We start from the raw sequence: 23,424 nt of genomic DNA on the forward strand, positions 1-23,424 counted from the left end.
GAAGGAGTGGGACAGACTATCCGGTTGTATTCAAGCTGGTCGCATGGACAAATGCTACCTGTTAATCAGTACCACACTGATATATTAATGAAGTAATGCTCTGCTCTGACTGCAGGGTCCATGATGTCCCGGCGCTGCCGCTCGTCCTCTGTGTTCTCTCAGCCCTGATCTGTCTGCGGTACATTTAGTACAAAACACTGGAAATCCTAATTAGTTTCCTGGTGATTTCAACATGAGCTTGTCTCGTCTCTTTTATTTTTTTTGAAATCATGAAGCAGACACACAAAGAGAAAGCCCCAAAGACATTCGCAACTGCCTCCATGGATACTGTCGGCTAGGTAACAGGGGGAAAACGCTTTATTGCACTTCTCTAGGTATATAATTCATAATGGTTGATGGTTCTCTGTCTGTTGTTTCAGGGTTTTTTCTTTCTAGAAATGAGAGCCAGAAAAAATACACTGAGGACTTTTTTTTTACTAAAAAAATACAACCATATTCTGGGTGATCTCTCCATCGCTCTGTGGGCTTTCTCCAGACCTCCTGTGTGTGTGTGTGTGTGTGTGTGTGTGTGTGTGTTGGTGGGGGGTACACTCACCTTCACCCATTTCCTTGACCCAGTTTCAATGTTGTGTCTCTTCTGCCCCTTTTTAAAGCTGAAGGAAAAGAAATCCCATTTAAATCCCCCCAACATGTCTGACCTTCTCTGCTGCCCTCACACTGCCCTCACACACACACACACACACACACACACGCACGCACACATACACACACACGCACACACACACACACACACACACACACACACACACACACACACACACACACACACACACACACACACACACTGCATGTTGTCCCCTTTCTGCCTGGCTTCACCACAGAATTTTGGCAGAACAGTTGAATTATTCAGTATCAACCCCCCCACTCCCGCCAACACACACACACACACACACACACACACACACACACACACACACACACACATACACACACACACACACACACACACACACACACACACACACACACACACACACAGAATAGGTGGAAATTAAGACTCACCTCTCCGCCACTCACATGCACCACAACTAAAAGCAGCCTGTTTTATATTTCATGCATTACAGATTGAAATACTGGAATAATGTAGACCGGGGTAATAGAGGACGGTTGGATGGATCGTTCAACGAAACATTGGATTTTGACAAACAACAATAATTGGCTTCCTTTGACCTGCATTGTTCTCTTACGTTGACAAATAACTCATTTTAACGCCAAGCAAGTTGTTTTTGTGCCTTAGTCTAACCAAACATTCACCATAGTGTATGTTTATAGAACGATTTAAAGAACAGTTGTATAAAGGAATTAACAAATGATGTTCTCCTGCCATTAGGGGGTTCTGATAAGAAAGTGGCAACAATTATTATATTATTACATTTCATTTGGAGGACTTGTTGTCCAGCTGTGTTGAGGCAGTCCCAATGTCCACTTTGCATATGAAATTTCAGCAATCAATTAAAATCCCAATGGAAATGTCTCATGAAGAACAGACTTCTGGAAGACTTTCATTGGAGGTTTGAACCATGTTGAAGACGCCGTGGCGCCTTGACGCCGTGGAGCCGCCCCAGGGAGCGCTGCTTTCCGTTATGGAGGGCTAATGTGACACTGTCAAAGGAAAACCGTGAGCCTGTAAAATTACATTTTCCAAATTCTATTTCCAGTCGTCATTTACCCCCCTCTGCCTGACAAATAAACAAAATGAGCCGAACACTTCTGGACCTAAGTATACTTGCAGTGTTGTGCTGTCTTGTCATCTTTGTTCCCCGACATGCTTTTTCTTTCTTGACAGCGAAGCTCTCTCCGTCTCTGGGTTGTTATTTTGGTTTGCTTTCTCCCCTAAGGCCGAGCTTATCAGTCAGACCCTGAAGTATTGACGCCAAAAAAAAAAAAATCCCAGTCTGGTTTCTATGCGCTTCTCAGCAGGTGGCTGCACAGAAACACACACACACACACACACACACACACACACACACACACGGATTTCAATGGTGATGTCCTGAGGGACAACAGCGAAGGAAGAAAAAAAAACTGAAAAATAACACCACTTCTGCCTCGGCTCATATGGAATTAAAGAGCTTTCTGTCTCCTGTTTCAGATTCTTATTTAACCTCCAGCAATCCTTCCAACAAGACAGATTTTGTAGCCTGTGGTTCATCACAACCGACACACACACATGCACGCACGCACACACAGATACCTAATAGATGAAGCCTTGGCTACCAAACACTGCAGATGTCACCTCTGGGCTGATGAACGTTCTGTCTGCCAGCTTATAGATCTGATATAATTACACTCACTGTAGACATACGGCCAAATATGCCTTTAATTCTTAACACACAACAGCTTCAAAGTAGCAAAACAGATGTAAACAAAGTAGCTAGTTAATGTTGAACCAGGAAACAAGAGACAAAACGTTTGGAAGTCAAAGAGAAGTTTTTCCTTCTGAAGATGTTTCATACATCAAGAGGCTTCATCATTTCTACTCGCTGGTATCAGTCCCGATTATTAGTATTTGTGAGGAGAATTGAACAAAAATAAACCGCCGTACTTGTGTGATGTACATATGTGCGTCTGGAGAAGAGCAGCAGATGGTCGTTTTATGTCCCGATAGCATCTTCCTCAGAGTGTTCAGACCTCAAAAAGACAAAATCCAAAGGACCCGTGGCAGTTATTCAGGCAGAGATGTAAGAAATACAAGCTAAGTACCTGTGGCATTTATTCAAATGAAGGACAGATGGTGCAGAGCAGATAGAGGAGCGGCTGAGGGAGGAGATAAGGAAACTCTATGTAGAGCCTGTTTGGTGTCCTGATCTGAACTCCTCTGTGTGTTGCTGGACCGTTCAGAGGACTGGAACCTCTGGCAGTGTTCAGCACCTTTACACTGGAAAGGAAAGCGTGACTGATCTCAGAGACCGCTGTGTGTGTGTGTGTGTGTGTGTGTGTGTGTGTGTGTGTGTGTGTGTGTGTGTGTGTCCTACACAGAACAACAAGTCAACTTTGAGTTGTTCTGTGAGAAGTTACGTAAGTTCTTTTAACCCAAACTGATCTTTTTAGTTTCTTTGCCAAACCAAGTAGATTTGTTGCCTTAACTTAACTTTAAATGATTTCTATTCCACCGCAAGGTAACTTGCTGTAAAGATGTCTTCGTCATTTCAAGTATTCCTCTAAAGATTTTTTCTTTACATTAAAGGCATTGTCATTTTTAATTCTTCATCTATAGTAAATAAAACAGCTAAAACATTTGAGATTTAAGAGGTGAATTACCGCTCTTTAAAGGGAGCCAGACATTTGTGTTGTCAAATTGTCAGATTGAGTAAAATATTGTCTGTGTGTGTCTGCTCATCTCTTTCGCTCTTTAAAACAATTAACAAATATGTGGAACAGGTAGCATTCTGGTATTAAAAAAACAACACAATATCTCTTCCGCCTCCTGTCTATCCCGCTGCAGATCGAGGGAAGTCAGTGAAATGATGGGCAGAACCAAATAACTTTAAGTGCATTTACGTTTCCCATTACTAAACTCTGGACTGAAACAGAAGAGATATAAGAGGTCCCTTTGAAGGGAGCCGGACATTTTTATGTTCAAAGGCTTTTTGTTAAAAAGCCTACTATTGTCTCCTCATCTCTTTCGCTCTTGAAAACAATTGACAAATATGTGGAATATTATTTAAATGGTGGTATTTATTTTTAAAACACAATCTCTTTTCTGCCTCAGATCGAAGGAAGTCAGTGAAAGTCTCTTTACGTCCACATCTAAATGCAGATACGCTCTTCAACGGAGCTTTCCACAAAACTGCCATGCCGGTAACGCACAAAGCGGTGGAAGAGACGACGAGGACAGATGAGGGATGGAGGATGAAGGAGGGATGGAGATGGAGCGCAGACAGGAGGTGAGGAGGCGGAAAGCAGTTTGAGAACTTTCTGCGCAGCGGAGACGTTCAGAGGGGCAACTGGGCATGTGTGTTCACGTTGTGTCTATCCACGTGGAAACCCGTGCGAATGTGTGTGTAGGTGTGTGCGTGGGCGTGTGGGTGGATGCAGTTTGTGCGATAAGGCTTCTGGATCACAGAAATTTGGAGAAAACCACCAGAAGCACAAACTAGAAAACTGCAGTTAAGAGGATTTTTCACAAGCTCCCCCAACCCGGATTCTGGTTCGCATGACCTTCATTGGAGAGCGAAGCGAAGTCTTCCAGTAAGATGATGTCATCTCTGAATAAAACATGTCGGAGTAGAGCAAGAGTTCTCTGCTTGGAGGAATGATCTCATCGTTTTACAGGAAAAACTCTTCTCCTGGGCACACAAAGATTTCAATGTTAGTGTCATCACAGCATATCACATCATATTTAAATATATACTGTGACTTCATTCAAACGGACACACACACACACACACACACACACACACACACACACACGCATGACTCATAACACATACAATTTTAAAGATACACTCCCTGATTGTGTCAGATTGTTTAAGAGGGCTCAATAGTTGCACCACATGATTTATTTTCCACTGGTGAAGTTTCAAAACTGGCCACTAGCTGTTTCCCCCTGTGTGCATTTATTATGCTAAGCTAAGCTAACAAAAACATTTTTGGAAAAATTATTAAGGGCTGTATTGGCACGAAATCTGTTTTTGTTCCATGTGTGAAGTGAAATGCAAAGACTGCATGAGGCGTTTCTTTTAGCGTGGTTCTGGCTGTGAGATCTTAGAAGGTGGTTTGTTTGTTTATTTGCGTGTGCCGAACATCCGCATGCACACTCTCACTGCAACGATGACGATGGAAGCGTGTCGTGCACCCCGGCTCACTCATTTCGCTTTGGCACAAGAATAGCGCCGCAAAGTTATTACCATGAGTGATGTGAAATCACACCCGAGGCCGAGCGGCTAACAGCTAACAGCGCCTCTGCAAAACAAAACAAAAAAAGATAAAGAAAAGACGATAAAGCAAAAGAAAAAAAGCCAATCAAACCAGACAAACTGACATCTGAACTCGTTCAATCGATTTCCCTGCTGATCGTTTTAGTCGAGCAATCACAGTAATGAGAGCAAAGACGAGGAGCTGAACATGCAGTAATTACAGGAGAACATCTCGACCTCCCGTTACACACCCCGGGCACAGGAAGTGACACGCGAGAGAGCAGGCACTAGTTAATCACTATTGACCCTCCACCGCCGTCCCACCAGGCGTCAGCCTCAGTCCCTCCCGATGCTAAAATAATTAATGCCGTCATCCCCGGGTCCCTGTAGCCATGGCGATGAGAAGATTTACCCCCCACGGGAACCCCCCCTGGTTGTCAAGCAGCAGTCAGCCAATGAGGAGTGCGTGTGTGTGTGTGTGTGTGTGTGTGTGTGTGTGTGTGTGTGTGTGTGTGTGTGTGTGTGTGTTCTGAATGATTTAAGGTATTGCTTTAAGCTGCAGGTAAAAGGGTTCAGGTAAGTTTGGTCCTCCATCTATAAAATGGCCCATCCTGGGATTCTTACTAAAAAATAATGGTACATTTGATGTAAACCAGGAACACTGAACTCATCTATCTATCTTTAGTTTCCAACACTTGATTTTTCTTTTTTTCTTCCTCCTAACAACAGTTTAAATGTTTTTTTTCTCCAAAACCAGAGTTCCACCTCACCATGCCAGAATTTTCAGAAAACATTCCGGAATTTTCAAATCACTTTTGTATTTTATTATCATCACTAATACGTAAACTTCGTAAAGATATGTCGTTACAATACTTCAGATCAGTGTGAGCATCATTATGGACATCCAGGAGACAATATGTTTCATTCAAAAGAATTCTGTTGCACAATATCGACTTACATTTGAGGAGATAGGGTTGTAGTCTTAAACAGATGATAATGCCAACAGTTGAATGTGTCACAGGACCGTCATCTTGATTCTCAAGGATGAAGTCAACCAGAGTCTAAACCAGAGCAAAGATAGTAGAGAAAAGCCCAGTGTTTTGAATGAAGATATGTACGTATTTGACATTATTTCTTTTCTTTTTTATACAAAAAACTGATCGTGCCTCGTCCTTCCATAAGTCAATTTGCATCCACAAAATGTGCGTGTGCGCCGTGAACACCTTAAGTGCCACTCAGCACAATTAGGTGTAAAGCTCCTGTGTGCGTCTTCCCATTGGCTGCAGCCTTGTAAAGGTCCTGTTGAATCAGTGGCAGCTGAAATGAAAAACTGTAGTAAAGAGATGTCAAACAGGATCAGATGCAGCCAGAACAACCTGGAGCTCAACGCTCTGAAGACAGTGGAGATGGTTGTGGACTTCAGAAAGAATGCAGCCCCACCCGCCCCTCTCATCCTGTGTGACTCCCTCGTCGACGCTGTGGAGTCCTTCCGCTTCCTGGGCGCCATCATTTCCCAGGACCTCAAGTGGGAGCTGAACATCAGCTCCATCACAAAGAAGGCCCAGCAGAGGATGTTCTTCCTGAGGCAGCTGAGGAAATTCAACCTGCCAAAGAAAATGATGGTGCAGTTCTACACTGCCATCGTTGAGTCCATCCTCTGCTCCTCCATCACCGTCTGGCATGCTGCAGCCACTGCCAAGGACAAGGCCAGGCTGCAGCGCATCATCCGCTCTGCGGAGAGGGTGATTGGCTGCAATTTGCCATCCCTCCAGGTCCTGTCCACTTCCAGGACACTGAAGCGGGCAAGAAAGATCGCAGCTGACCCCTCTCACCCTGGACACAACCTGTTCGTGTCCCTCCCCTCTGGCAGGAGGTTGAGGTCCATCAGGACTAAGACCTCACGCCACACCAACAGTTTCTTCCCGTCGGCAGTCGGGCTCATCAACAGAGCCCGGGTTCCCCACTGACTGACTCTATCACAGGACTATTCTCGGACCATTTATTTTTATTTTTATTCCTTTCTCTCCTCCTACCGGTCACTCCACTGCACACTTCATATTTAAACACTCATGCCACATATACTTAACTTTAACTTAAACACACACGTCACTTTAACATACACTTACATTAATGTTATCTGTTGTCTGAGCACTTTATCTGATTTAGACATCATTGCACTGTTGCTGTCGTTGATTGTTGTTTGTCTCGTCTAATGTCTAATGTCTAATGTATGCACCTTCCGCCTAACTAAATTCCTCGTTTGTGCAAACATTTCTGGCAATAAACGGTTTCTGATTCTGATTCTGATATGACGCAACACTTTAATTTGTCCTCGGTGGCCGATCAATAGTTGTTAGGAAATCCCCTAATATGAACACCTTTTTCTGAGCTTTCAATAACTCACACCAGCAAATCTGGGAACATTTGGTTTGCTTCCTGAGTCAGCTGAAAGAATCAGCTGTAGCTCTGTGCATTCAGCAGAGAGAGGGGTTCACACTCTGTGTAGCCTAGCTTAGCATGAGGAGAATACTCCACAAGTGAAATACAGTCTGCTGCAATGCACCCACGTGTTCTTGGAGAATACGTTATTTCCAAACCGTGGGTCTGCAGCCTCAGGCTATCCACAAGATGTTGACCCTCGCTGCAGGGATTTGCTCCCGTTCGGCCACACAAGTTTTAGTAAAGTCCAACACTGATGTTGGGTGATGAGGCCTGACTCATGGTGAGCAGTGCTGGATGGGGCTGAGGGCCAGGAGTCAGTTAAGGCCAATTAAGTTCTTCCTCAACAAAGTAACATTTCTTTATGGACTTTCTGCACAAGGGGCATTGTAATTTTTACACATACAAAACATTGGAAAAAATTGGAAACACACTACTGTTAGCAATAAGATGTCCCTTCATTGGGACTGAGGGGCGTGGTGAACATAACTTAATTCCGTTCCCATACAACAAAACTGATTGTCAATGAAATCTCGAGCGACACAGAATTTCTCCTATGTGACATTTCTTTTTGACGGATCACAAATACATTTTGAAACATTGTCTGCACAAGTCTCTGCATGTAGAGGAAGTCGGGGTGGATGGATGGGTGGGTCAAACAAACACAGGACTTTCACCCAGGGGAAATGTCCTGTGTATCTGTACATATCTGTCCCGTGTGAAACCAAAAATCAAAGTTGAATGTTTTAGTTTGGATATCAGTTTGTAACAAGTGCAGGTTACTTACCGTAAAAGTCAGGTTACAAGCCGCTCCTACCTCCGGTCAGTGTCCCGCTGTAGCAAGCTAGGAGCAGTGCTAGCTAGCTCTCCTCTCCTGCTGCTAGCTCCCCGCTGCTGCTACTGCCCGTGTCCCCTCTGCCCGTGTCCCCTCTGCCCACGTCCCCTCTGCCCACGTCCCCTCTGCCCAATCGGGTGTCGAACCGGGGCTGGTCCCGCTACCTTCAATGGTTGTCGGGGACCTAGCAGAGAGCTAGCGGAGTGCTCGCGGAAGTTAGCGGAAAGCTAGCGGAAGTTATCGAGGAACTAGCATGAGCGCCAGTTGGCTACAGCGTGGAGCAAACGGGAACACTGACCGAAGGTAGTAGCGGCGTGTAACCCGACTTTTACGGTACTTGACAGTCAGTTCCAGGGAGTGAGAAACAGACATTTGGCATCTGATACAAATGTGCTTTCGTCCATTGTAAACTCATCCCCGTAATTATTAGACGCTCTGAGAAACAAACATGGTTTTAACAGCCGAGAAGTCCACTATGGGCAGGTGGCAGCGGTAGTGAACAGGTTAACAAACTCAGGACTCAGGGGACCAACTCACGTCTCCCGTGAGAAACCAACAGTTGAGTTTCTAACCCTAACCTAAGACGTTGTACCCTGATTGGACAGCAATGTATAGCGACAGTTTCCTGGCAGAGCGTCTTCATTTTCATGACCCATATTAGCAGCACTTGTTCATCTTGCACCATTTCAGTTCACACTGAATCCTGTTTTCTTTCTCCACAGTAATCTCTTCACATGTCCGTTGTCCTCTCCTTCCTCCGCTGTCACTTTTGTCATATTGCACTGGCTTTTACGGAGGGAATCGCAATGAATATGGCGGCAAAGAATTTGGGACTTGAAATGCACTTGAAAAGGATTATGGAACACTTGACGTGTGTGTGTGTGTGTGTGTGTGTGTGTGTGTGTGTGTGTGTGTGTGTGTGTGTGTGTGTGTGTGTCCCATGTGGATCAGAAGGTGTCCTGGTGGTCCTCTGTTTCCCGTCGGACCCTCTAATCCTTTTAAATCAGCTTGGTTAATCCCACTTTCTTCTCACAGCTGCTTGGGCTTCATGCAGGCACATACAAGTGTTCCTACCGCGGTGCATATGGGCTGCATTTTCTGCCCGCTTCAAAGGAACACCGGCATTTTTTTCAGTATACGCTTGTTTGCTGGTTTGCAAAGACACAAGATTAGAAGATCAATATCAGTTTCATCTGCGTGCATCCAGTGCAGAGATTGAGAAACACTGAATCCATTAACATTGGGCTAGAGGCGGCGAACACCCTGGACAGGCCGGGAGCAGATCATGATCTTGTGATCTTGTCTTGATTTTTTGAGGGAAATAGAAAAATGGAAAAAGCATGTGCGTTGTCTGATTTGAAAGCGTCTTTAAAATGCAATGGATGGAGCAGAAATGCAGAGAAGAGGAAGGATGAGTGGATGTGAGATACAAAAGCAGCGCAGCAGCCGCTCCCCAGCGCTACCACTGGGATTTCTTCTTTCGTTTGCAACTTTGCCCTTTTTCTCCTTCACCTAATCTCTCTGAAATATTCCCTCCCAACTCTCCCACCACCCCTTCCCCCTCCTTCCCAAAGATCTGTTTATGGAGGCAGAGTCTTTGAACCCCGACAGTTTTTATAGTTCAGAGGCTGTGAGATGGCAGCTGCTAATGTCAATGCTAATGACGCTTCCCCAACCTGGCGAAGCATCGGCCAAGGTGCCGACAGTCCTGAATCCTCATTTCGGAAGTCTAAGTCAGATGGGGTGAAGGTTTTTCTGGGGGGAGGGTATTACCACAAGAGTTTGGTTTTTTTTTTCCTCAAAATGAGGAGCTCTATAAATGTATTCATGGAAAACAAAGATGAATGAGACAAACAGCCCAGAGTTGCTCAGCTTTCGGGTTGTTGCAGAAGGGACTAGAGAGGCTGCATTCTCCTGCTAGCATGTCGACACAAAATTAGCATCTGGAAGCCCAAGGGACAGAATCACTGGGACGCCTCTGTTTCCCCGTCGCTAACGAAAACCTGAGCAGCGACACAATGCTGCAGGGAGACAGAGAGAAAAAGAGAGAGAGAGATCATAATGAGGACTGCTTTTACACAGAGTGTCTGCAGCTGTGCCCTCTTTCAGGCTCCTCCGGCCTCCTCAGAAGGACGCAGCCTGTCTTGAAGAGGGCTGAAGGTCAGAGGGTTAAACCTGCACGTCCTCCCAAATTAAACAGTCTGTAGAGGATCCAACGGCATTGTCAGTTCGTGCCAGGGGCCCTCCGGACTTAGTCAGCGATGCCAGCAGTGCTCACCACAGGGTGGGACACAGAGCAGACGTAGGAGTAAATACGTTTTAAGCCACCAATGTGCTCCGGGTAGCAGGAAAGCACCATTGTTTATCATTCGCGTGATCAAAAAACTGGTAGCCCTGTCCGACTGCTGACATTCAGCCATGGTATGTGTAGTCCACCTTCGAAGACACGGCGTCTCAACAGGGTCTCACTCCCAACTCGTCAAATACCGATGATTGGTCCGTGCCCCTTGCCGCCGGATACCGATGCACCGCGCTTTCAACTAACACCAATGTTAACCCAGCCACGTCATTATTTAAGGCCCAGAGCAATACACAGAGTATAAAGTCCACAGAGGGCGAGTGGGCGGGGAGGTGGATGGGTAAAGCATACACAGGACTTTCACCTAACTTTAGGTTTAGGTTTATTGGAAAAGTGGAAACGGACACTTCCAAAGCGCTACAGATCGTCAAAGCCTGAAGCTTTGGGCCACTGACCAAGCGTTGGTATTTGATAAGTTGGGAGTGAGACGTGTTGGCAAGGTATATAGCATGAACTCTGAAACACAGACAATGAGCTTTTTGTTCATCATGGGTCACGTTCAGTCTGCATTGTGTTGATCTTCTTGCATCGGCAACCATTAACTGAGCTCTGCGTTGGTTTCAGTTAATTTACTGACACATGCAGACAGAAATTAAACCAACATACTTCAGGGTCACAGTAGTCTCAACAAAAGACTCATTATCACCCAGCTTCTTGGCATTTTACAAACAATCAATGGAAAAAAATGACAACATGTAACCAGTTCCCATCCAAATCCTTACTTATGATTGGGGATCTCAGACTTAGCTTCTTCAGAAAGCTCTGATAGATCGGACTAGTTCTGGGCGTGCCTGAAAAAGCAAAACAAGTACAGATGACTAACATCAGCCAAAGTTTATGTCCGAGTCTCAAATCTACCGCTCTGACGGGAAGCTATTATTGGACCTATATAGCTCCAATTTAGCAGAAAGTACAGTTAATATGTTGTTGTTTTTTAGGGTGAGGGAGATTTTCAACCACCTTATGCACATTTTCCGCTCATATTTATCTTCAGTCAATTTATGCCATGATATAACCTAGTTTGCTATTCCCCCGTTAGCTCTGCTGTTCTTCGCAGTTAGCGTCCCACACTAACTGGCTCTTAGTTAGCAATCAGTTTCCTCTCCCACAATAACACATTTCAGTAATAACTGCAGGTCTCTTTCCTCCCTCCCATCTGAAAAGTACATAAACACATCAAAGCAATTCAATTAGATGCCCACCAAACAGAGATTATAATAATAAGCGAACAAGGACGCAATGAGCAGCGGAGCTCAGATGAGTTCATTAGGAACGATCTGGATTTGCAAAATGATCTGCCAGGAGAGGGCAAAGTATATTGGTAAGCTTTGATTCAATGACACAGCAGTTTAACAGTGCTTTAAAATTAAACACAAAGATACAGTTAAGTATGTAAAACAGTAGACATGCATTGTAAACATCTTTTTTGAGAAAAAAAAAGACATTAAAATTTGACATAAAATTAAAAACTCACTTTTAACTCACTCATTAGCATATACCCCCCATCTGAGGGGGGGTATATGTCTCCACCAATGGCTTGAGTACTTTGCAAAGGTATACCATATTTATCTCGCAAGCCAATCAGAGCAGAGACTGGGCTTTCTTTTAGGAGGGGGTCTTAAAGAGACAGGCGCTAAAACGGATCGTTACAGACAGAGGGTGAATACAGCTTTGAGATTGGGAGCATTTATGTTGCTTCTCAATGGCTCTCAACATGGCCGGCAGCTCACAGCTAACATCGTCAACAGCGCTAACGGTGCAGATGACAGCAATTGGCGAGAGCAGAGCTGTAATTCTCTGGTAGACAATAATTCCCTGTACGGTTACATGGCATTTGCTGCTATATTTATGCTCTAAATATTTATAATCTGAATTAAACCATCAGCAGGAATTTTCATTGCATCGTTTTCTTGAAAATCATGAAAACACTGCATCATATTGCTACCATACTTTGGCAAAACATCGCCATAGTCTTTAACAACTGAATGTAGCAGACAAATTATATTTTTCCCAAATGGTTAGGAATTCAGACTCCTCTTCTGGAAGAACCTTTTTTTTGTAGTACTTTGTAGTAGTACTTACAGAAAGAAATACAAAGAAAGAAATACAGAAAGAAATACAAAAAAGGTCAGACTGAAACAGTAATTTCACACAACATTTTCACATTCAAATGAGAGTCAAAGAAGAGACACCTGCACACACAGCCCACAGGCCATGTATTTGTCTGACAGCACCGGCTCTATGTGCACACCTGCTCATTAACAGATCTCACCCAGCCAGAGAGACACGGAATTAACATGGAAAAGGAAAGTTATGGGTTATACCAGGGTTTTTGAAGGCTGGTTAACTAAGAGGAAAATGTCAACAGATTCGCAGCCTACGGGCACACAAAAAAGAGAGCCACCATCTTTTTATCCCCCAGTGCAACACTCAAGCACTGAAGCAGTTGGCAGTCGCGCAGCAATTAGAGCTTGGATAAATCAATACCTCCCAGGATGTGACACAGTGAAAAGGCTTTCCTTTGCACATGCAATGAAGTATAAAGCTCGCTTGAATATATATTTATGATGTGATGGGAGACGGAGAAGAGATGGGAACTCCGATGCTTTGTAGGCAGTCCAGAGCCAATTATCAGTGTCAATGCGCACAGCAGTGGCAGAGTACTTGTGTGGATGTGGTTTGTTTGATGCAACTGACGGTTCACGTCCCACGCCAGAGGAATCATTATTGTTTTGTTTCTTCTTCTTTTAAATAGTTGTTATTTGCAGATATGATTGTAATCAATGTAAAATATACCTTTTTTATATATATATTTTTTTTTTATGGGGTTCTGCAAACATTGTCCAGTATCAACGTTCTGTTTTGGTGTGATTTAAGAAATATATATTACTACTGAGTGAAGTTAAGAAGATACTAGAAATCTGAATTGGATAAATAATGAAACAATTATAAATGATGGAAGCCAGAAATACTTCAAAATGTTCACAACTGGCACAACGGCTTCCTCAGTTGTGTTTAGATGTTGCCCATTCTGTCTCTGTCCCTCCCTCCTCCCCCAAATCCATGCACGTCTTGCCAGATTGTCTCTCTGGGCCTTCACTGCTTTTCCAGCCATCTGTACCTGAACCTAAACCATGCAGCGTACCTGTATCTGTCCCTGAACCCTCACCTGTAGCAGCCAAACCTTCCTGTAAGCCTATCTAACTTTACTTCTTCACTGAACTGTTCCTGTCGTCCTGGATTTACCTCCATTGTGCTTTCAATGCCGATGAGAGTAGTTTGAGGAAAGTTTAGAGGTTATTGTTGGCAGATTTCCAAAGTTATGATGTGATGAATCAATCATTCAACCTAATTGTTTTCACACAGTTTTACGAAATTAATTCAGTGTCTTTGTCCAGAACATTTACTTTCTGTTCTCCTCCGGTAACCAGGGTGATGATGAACACTCCCGAGCCACGAATTGGAGGCAAATTGGGAGAACGTTTCCGTCCCGCTTTCACCTAAACGCGCATAAATGTGACAACCTTGGGTGAAGATGGCGTCTTTCATCTCGTTCTCGCTTTCAGTTTGTCAATTAATGTGATGCAAAAGCAGAGACTTTTAAGTTGGGTGTTTTTCAATGGAAGTCAGTGTTTTGATCTTTTCTCTCCGCGGACTTTTTGGAAGCACACGTGAAGTTTGTGCTCACTGTAGATGACATAGGCACAGATATATATATATATATATATATATATATATATATTTTATATATATATATATAAATAGCTGCTATACTAGATCAAACATGTATTTTAATACACTGTGCAGCTGTGGCTCAGAGGTAGAGCTGGTCCTCCGTAAAACTGAAGATCCCCACTGGTCGCTCTGTCAGCCTTGTTGTAGCGGTTTCGCACCGCTAGCTGTTAGGTCGCGGCTCAGCCGTCTCCATCTTGAGAGCCATGTGGAGTCAACAGATGTGCTCTGAATTCTGTATCGAAAACCTTTTAAAGCAGGAGCTGCTGGGATGTCTAAGCTGCCGCCTTTTAAGGCCAATAACATATTAACACAACTGATCCAAACACACACACATGCACATGGCCTCTTACATTAGGCAATGTAGGCAAAGATAAGAAAACAAAGGTTGTCCAAGTCAAACTCACAGTGTTCACACTTCTTAATGTGTTGCTGTGACTTACTGGCCAAGGGCTTGTTGTTTTACACGACGATAAAACATATTTATCTACTACAGGAAAAATTCAACATAAAATGTCTTCGTCGCTTGAACTCCAAGAAGCAATTCAGGCGTTGCGTCTACTGCTAGTGTGCAAGTTCACATACAAGAGTTCTATGAACAGAATTTAAAACATTTAACTTATGAAAACACACAATAAAGCCATACCATTGCATAAGGTCCCTATGCTGTGATCAGCATGGCCGGTGCCGTCACCTCTGAAACTAATCATTCGCTCTCTGGACAGCCGCTCTCACTGAGCATGCTCAGACATGTCGCCCATACGTCACCCGCTGCAGCAGTGTTACTCTTTCATGTGTTGCTTAAAGGTGTTTTGACTACAAAGAAGTCTACAGCGCAGGGAACGGAGCTGTATCAGAGGCACAATCACATCATGAATCACAATTCATATGTTGCTTTGATCATTTTCATGGGATTTGTTGATGACTTGAAAAAGATTAAATATTGAAGTCCTCTCTGCTTTTTGACTTGAGCATCCCCCGTACCGACTATGAAACACTACGCAGAGGTCAATACGGTAGAAACAATTTGTATTCTTTCTTCTCTCTACTTAAAACAAAATGTTGATGCTAAAACTTCAACGTGCTTTTCTCCTGCAGTGGCGTATTCTTTGCGTTGCGGTTTGTGTTTTTATTCCGCGGTGAGGTGCACAGCAAAGGTCTGAAAATAATGATCACCCTCTCAATATAGGCCACATTAGCATCACATTAACCTTTGGTGGGAAGTGTGTGTGTGTGTGTGTGTGTGTGTGTGTGTGTGTGTGTGTGTGTGTGTGTGTGTGTGTGTGTGTGTGTGTGTGTGTGTCAGGGTTAGAGGAGAAAGGGGTCAAATGTGTTCCCTCCTTCCTTCATCTCTCTCTCTCTTTCTTTCTCTCTCTCTCTCTCTTTGTAATTACCTTGAAGTTGATGTCATATCCTCTCCTTTTTCACCTGTCTAGCATTTATATGTCAAATAGTACAAACAAAAATGAAAAAAAAACTATGTGGCACTTTTCTCTTTCTACATTTCTTCTCTTTTCTTTCTTGTGTTATATGTTTTCCCCAATAAAGACTTTCACATCATTCTGATCACTCATGGTGAAGTGTGCTAATAGTATTCATGTTTAAGTGTTAAGTGCATTTATACATAGGGATGAGGAGGAGGCTGTGGTAAAGATTAGCTCATGCCTTGTGCATTACTGTGTAGATATTACGCCAAACAAAAACCTCACACAACAACTGTTTATATACCCTACAAGTACATCATTGGAGTGGACTGAACCACTAGGGTAGATTTCACAGTATAAGTACACGCTAGGCTTGGTGGTATTACGGTATACCAAGTTATTTAGAAATACATTTAATAAATGAATACAAATTCTGCTTTATCCTCTTTTCTGCAAACCCCCCTGTCCTTTAGGGGTTTCTTCTAATCAGAACTTTATGTGTTCATATTTCAGAGCGTGTTTTTTATCTTTTATTTGTAGGATTTGAAGGTTTCTCTGAAGGGTCTCGCTCCTCGGTGGAGGACAGCAGCTATAGACAGTCTGGTTTCATGACAGCTGCAATGTATTCCAAAGACATTTTCAGTGTACATCCATAGAAACACAACTTTCATTTGTAGCTAACACACACACACACAGACACACACACACACACAGGGGATGTCCGTGTGCCTCTCACAGTGCGATGAACTGCCCTTGTGTGTCTGACAGCTTCCTCGCTGTCAGTAAATACAGGATTTATGATACAGTACAGTAACTGTCCTGAGGCACTGCAGCATACTGTATATATTTATATACTCTCCTCACACTCTGGCTGCCTATATTATGGACCGACTGGATTACAGACCGCTACGGATGATTGGAGAGCAGCGAGAGCCAGAGTCTTGACAGTTGAGGAAGCATTTAAGAGGAGCGGGTCGGCACATTTGGAAAGACGGATCAGATTGGTCCGGTCGCTCAGCACAGAGTGGTCCAGGATGTGTTCAGCCTGGTGTCAGAGACTCACTTCCCCCGGTGACTGGGTTGCCCTCTGCTATCCTCTGTAATGTCAAATAATTATTCCTAACAAGGTGGAGAAGCATTCCTCACTGGAATGTAATGTGTTCTAAAGGGGATTTCGTGGTTTCTATAAAAGGATAGAGGGAGGATTATGAGGGGAAAGAAGGAATGCATTAAAGATGCAGTCTCTCCGTAATTTGTAAGCTTACGGATTTGCGATAACGCTCATTTGTTCCTCTGTGGCTAAGCAAACTTGTAACTCGGATCCATCCCAAGATAATGATGTTAAAATCCTCATAAAAGATGTCTTGTGAGCTCCACAAAAAACAGCAGTGCGTTTTAAGGTGCAGACTCTGTCCATACCAAGTGTACAGAAGGTTTGGCTCTGCTTCATTATCTTAAATATACCACTTGTCTTCCTATCAGGACATAGTTCATGTTTGTTTAGCGCACTTGATCAGTCACCTGCAGACGGAGGAGAGCAAACCGCACAGCTCAACCAGTGAGCTCCATGTTGCCCCGACGTGATTTTTAAGCTCCATCCAAGTAGAATTTAAAGTGTATGTGTGTGTGTGTGTGCCTGTGTGTGTATCTCTGTGTGTGTGTGTGTGTGTGTGTCCATCTATCTTCCCTCCTCTCTCCTCCCTCCCAGTTTTAAGCTCAGTACTGAGCCACTAATGGAGGACAAGCCTGTTAGAGCAACACGCCACGCTTTACTAGCAGCACACCAGGGACTCACACACACACACACACACACACACACACACACACACACACACACACAGGCCGACAAATCTCACACTCGTATTCATCCCAAAAAGATAACACACAGAAATGTACCAAAATTTGAGCACATGCACACAGATCGGCAAGCATTCAGCTCCATTGTAGGCAACTCTCACACACACACAACACACACACACACACACACACACGCCGAGCACTAAACACACCCTCACACACATCCCAGTAGAGTACAACACCATAGCAACAGCCTGCAAACAGCTAATCTATTCCGTGATGCAGCAGTCGTCTCTCAGCGTGAGCAGAGGCTCCAATTATACCTTCATTTGTTTGTCAGTTGTTTTGAAGTCAACATGAAAACCAAGCCGAGCGGCGGCTTGAGGAGAGCGTCAGACCTCGCAGATCACACGACGTGGCTTCACTCTTTGGGTTGTTGGGTCAGTGATGTGCCCGGAATACTAAAGGCTGCTATCACTGTGTGATAACAGTAATCTTGCAGCAGGTTCATTACATGTGCAGCTCGCGGCGCTGATGAAAGGCTGCTCACAGTCGCTGCCCGACTGAACGACATCAGTATTTAACATGCGTGTGTGTGTGTGTGTGTGTGTGTGTGTGTGTTTCAAATGCATAAAACAAGATGTGATTCATCAAGTCTGTCTTTGAAATGGCTGGTGTTGTGGAAATAATGTCAAAATGGTCATGGGCGTTCATTTACGACAACATCTCCCCGCCTGTCTCTCACAGTCCAGCATGGCAGTGTATCTCTTCCCAAACTTAAAACGAGTCACCTGACACAGGCATAATACAGATTCAACCTCCGGGTCTGAAAAGTGAAGCCGAAGCTGAAGTGTCTTAAACTTGCATTCTTTCTCATGCCCATCAGGGTTGACTCCACGAGATTGTATAGAAGTCTATGGCAAAATGACTCTACTTCTCTCTTGATTTATTCCCTCAGTAAACATTGTAAACATGAGTTTATGTCTCAATCTCTAGTTTTAAGTCTTCTACAATGCAGCATGATGTTCATTTAGTAAATTATGGTCCATTTAGCCCCCGCGCTCCTGGATAGGATAGGCGGTTTGGATAATGGAATGGTCCATTTGGAGTAAAATAGACCATAAAGCAGGGTATGCTTCAGGGTGGCGTTGCCTTGTGATGAACAGGTCGCCGCCTCTGCATCATCCTCTGTAAACTGTAGCGAGCTCGTCGCTGATATTAATGGAGTCATTGGCTTGTCTCTAGCTCTCCTGGTTTCTGTCAACCTTCCTTTTGATAGAAACGTAATCGTCGTTGGACATACAAATCAGCGAGTGTGTACTTTTTTGTGTGAGTACCACATTGTGACATTGTGTGTGAGTTGAGCCGTGCAATGTGAGCATGTAAGTCGTGCGATCCAGCCGCCACGAAGAGTTGATACAACTCACGGTATTGACAAAAAACACATCAAATTGCAGGTAAAATATCTTTCATTCTTTTAAACTAATGTAAATATGTTTGTAATCTCATTAGCAGATATGTAGGGGATCATATTAACAATTAAGGCATCAAATAAACAATTGGACATTGAACTATATAACCTAAGGTGGCATCTAAGACTTAATATTCTTGCACTTTTTCCCCACTTTTCTATAGATATCACGATTATTTTGGCCATGATCATTGCGTGTTGAAGACGTGATACCTTGACAGCCCTAGCTGAATCTGAGTGTACACTGTGTGGTTGTAATATGATTTATTCTAAATGAGCAGAACATTATTTACATAATTTGGTGGAAGAGAGCTAGAACAGAGTGGAGGGAACAGGACGTGAGGAAGGAAGGAAGGAAGGAAGGAAGGAAGGAAGGAAGGAAGGAAGAAGGACTTCGGAGACACAGCAGTGTGTTAACGTGAGCTGAGCGTGGCAAATTGGACTGAATTTTCCGCCTGTGCGATTTCAACACACAAACGCAGGCGCACATAACCACGCCTAATAAGTGCCGTGCTAATGCATTGTATAATCTCCTCTAAATTAATATGTTAGACACAATTGCCTGGTAATTAATTCCTGTCACAGCGTATCCAAACGAGAAGATTTACTCGGTTATGTCAATCACAAAACCCTGGAGCCCGAGGCAGACTATTGGCCAGCGCAGTGTAAGGAGGATGATGATGATGATGATGATGATGATGGTGGTGTGTGGCGGTATATTCTTGCTTTGTATAAACATCCATTTCCCGGACCCTTCTTTAAAGGGCCGGTGACGTGGGCCGGTCATCAAAGGAAGGTCATGGTGACGGGATGAAGGGAGAGGCAGCAGCCTTTTGTTTTACGGCTTCATAAAGAACACAACGTCTCCACGGGCTCCTCAACATCCACCAGGCATCCATGGCTTTTCCTCTCCAAACTTCATTGTTCCTCAGGATTCCTTTTAGGGGAATTTGCAGCTACAGCCCTGCCATCCACTCAAAGACGAGGATGAAGACCAACACTCTTATATTTCTGCTACTGAATGACTCGTTCCCTCTAGCAGTAATTAGGGTTAGGATTATTCGCGCGAGTAGATTACATGCAAAGTCAATGCACAGACGCAAATTTTACGCCGGGCGGCGCGAATGACGCGTTTGACTAAATTGAATAGGTCTCAAAAGTACTTCCACTTGTAATTACATTTTACATTGACAGCCAGCACAAAGGACCATGTTTGACCGGTCACTTCGGCCAAATAAATCCTCCACTGAGATGTCATCCCTCCTGTGATTACAGAGGTCTGTGCCTCGCGTGACTCATAGTTGCGTCAGCCAATCAGCGTTGAGAAGCTCCGCCCGTCACCACCGCCGTCTTGCCGTTGCTGAATTAAACTGCTGCGGAAGTAGCGCTGGTAGCGGCTTCATTCAGACGCTGTTGTGGGACTACGGAAAATATTATGAACCCAGACACCATGGAGTTTGATGTTTCCGACGTATGTGGAATTTACACAACAAGTATAAAGCAGAACTAGTGGTTATTACCATGGTGGATGTAGGAAACGGTATCTGTTTTACGGAGATAAGCCAGACGCAGTTCCTGGAGGAGACGGTGAAATTCACCGAGCTGTGTGCGGCTACGGATGATGTTATGAACCCAAACACGAGGGCGTTTCATGTTCCGACGTTTTTGGGACTTCCACAACACGTATAACGCAGAAATAGTGGTTATTTATTCCATGGTCGAAATGATAGCTCTTTTCACGGACACAAGCAACAGAGATAAGCCACGCCCCCTTTGACGCGGCAACAATATTCGCGCCGCCTTTGGTGTGAATACCCTTTTATTGGCTTGAGTAAACTAACGCAGTAAACACTGCGCGTAAAATCGTGCCGCGTTTGGTGTGAACGCAGCATAAGTGTTAGCTATATATATGTATATATATTTTTTTCATAAAAACAGTTGTTAGTTATATTTATTCTTGATGTATCTTGCTTGTACACTTATTGGATGTGTTCTCATGTATTTAGTGACTGTCAGTAACAGGTAAATCACTTATTCATTCAACATAATCTACATCTGCTGATGTTTGTGTCATGTGACACGAATTTGTGGAACACGATTTTTCCGATGTAAACGGTGAGGGTCGGTCAGAAAGAGACATTTTACACCAAAAGTTCCCTGTGACTTTTCATCCATGAAGATTGGGCAAATGAGTATTTATGAAAAAGTAATGTCCGCGACAACTATGTAGCAAGACATTTCTTGTTCTTTAACAACAACAACAACAACAACAACAACAACAACAACAACAAGTGAAAACAAGAGAACGGCGTTACAAATGTTCCAGCTTCTGAATTGTGAGAATTTGCAATTTTTCCTCATTTTTATGTCACTGCAAATTCAATTAATTTGTGTTTTGGAGTGTTTGTTGGGGAAACGGTTGATAATATCGGGTTATTTTTACAATTTTCTCAGCATTTGATAGAGAAAAAGACGAAGCAATTACAAATACAAATTGGGCTGATTGATTATGAACACAATTGTTAGTGGCATCCCTATTTAAGAGGAACTAAGCCGACACCGAGCAGCAGAAAACTGTTCCTTAATTGCTAGAAACTGATTGTCATCGCTTCTGCACACACAGTACAAGTTTCTGCAAATACACAAAGCCAAAAGGTATTTCATTTTTCAACTAGCTCATGATGGTGCTGGTTTGAAAACACACACACACACACAGGCCTGCAGGTGTGTGTTTTTTCTTTATTAAAAACCAGAAAGCGCAATTAGCTGCAGAATATGCTTAACCCTTTATCGCTCCCTCAGCTCGAGGATATATTGCTTCTTCCCCTCCATTATTAAAAATATCACAGACATGAGAGGAGGAGGGGAGCAGACAGTAAATATCACAGCTCCATGTTTGGAGCGTGGAGGACGGGAATGTCTTCTATTTAGTGGCAGGAGGGCAGGTGTCGCATTGGTGTTGTCTGTCTTTGCACTTATAAATATATATTATATGTACTTCTTATACTGATGGGTAGTTTAATCTATACAAATACATAAAAAACTGATCTGATCTGTTTATCAAATCTTTTTTGACATGTTTTTTTATTGATTTTTTTAGAAGACGAAGATTAATAAATAACTGAATAAAATATTAATGATCATATATATTAAACACATGAATCCACTTTTCAAAAGCAAAACAAAACGTTGAGCATGAAGCACAATGTTTCTCTCAAAAATGTAGTAATTATAGACATTCCTCCATAGATACATGATAACGCACACATGCTTCGAGGTTGATATGTTCTGAGTCCAGGATGTAGAAGAAATAAATAAAAACTAAAACGTGTCAAAGTTGTTCTGTTTTTTCCCCTAAAGTGTATTGCAGTCAGTACATCCGACAGAAAAGACGATGTTTTCATGACCTGCACACTGACCTGCACAGAGATGCAACAATATTTCCGTTTTCATTTTTTAAAGCTGTTACTGTGCTGCATGCAGAGCCGTTTTTATTTGTTCAGTTCTTTGCTCCGAGCTGTTGCTCGTGGTTCAGAGCTCGGCAGAGACTTCCTGCTCCATCCTGCCGTCCTGCCCGGCCACCCCGCTGTGGTCGGGTGTCTGTGTCGGCTCTGTCTGGGCCGGGGGGACAGCAGGTCTGGCCGTTGTTTGCCGTGTCGTCCACCTCGGCTCCCTGCACTGCGCTCTGCAGGGAGGAGAGCTCTGTGTTTGTGATGTGGTTCTCTGGAGGCAGGAGGCAGCTCAGGCCTCAGGCCCGCCTCAGGGTCCCTCTCTGGGAGAGCTGCTCCAGTTTTTTTTCTTAAAAACTTTTTCATGCGAGCTCTGACTGGAATTAGGACCTGAGTGGGTTGTACAGATTTACAGTCGGACCTGTTTGTGTGTAATCATTCAGGGACAGAAAGTTGCTAATTTTGTTATTGTCATAAATATATACAGTGTATATTGTTTTTAATCAGTATTCAAGTCAGGGACACACATGATTGTTGGGAGCAATATGAACAGGAATGTAGCATTAAAACCTAATTTCCAGTCTGAGCCAGTTGTCGCCATTGACAGCCTGCAGATGAACTCTCGCAGTGTGCCGTTGAAGGATGCTAATTGTTCTCCTTTTCTCTCAGATACTGCATGATTTTTCATTCATAGACACAAGCAAATCGCATGGAATCAACGTGATCATCAACCAGGAAGTATTAGGACTACAACAAGTCACACAGGGGAGTTGAGGGTAGGTGGATGGGTCAACCTTTCCTGTTCAACACGCATGTGAAATGAGAACGTTGATTTATTTGTGACGTAACATCACTTCTGGAGTTACTTTAACCCAAATCACGATCTTTACCGAAACCAAAGCAAGTACTTTTGTTGCCTAACTGAGTTGTTTCCTGAGTGTATTTTGAAAAGACTGTAAGTGTAACGAGAATAAATTGACACATGTTGCTGTTAAAAAA

This window comes from Taurulus bubalis, assembly GCF_910589615.1.
Source record: "Taurulus bubalis genome assembly, chromosome: 15".
NCBI lineage: Eukaryota > Metazoa > Chordata > Actinopteri > Perciformes > Cottidae > Taurulus > Taurulus bubalis.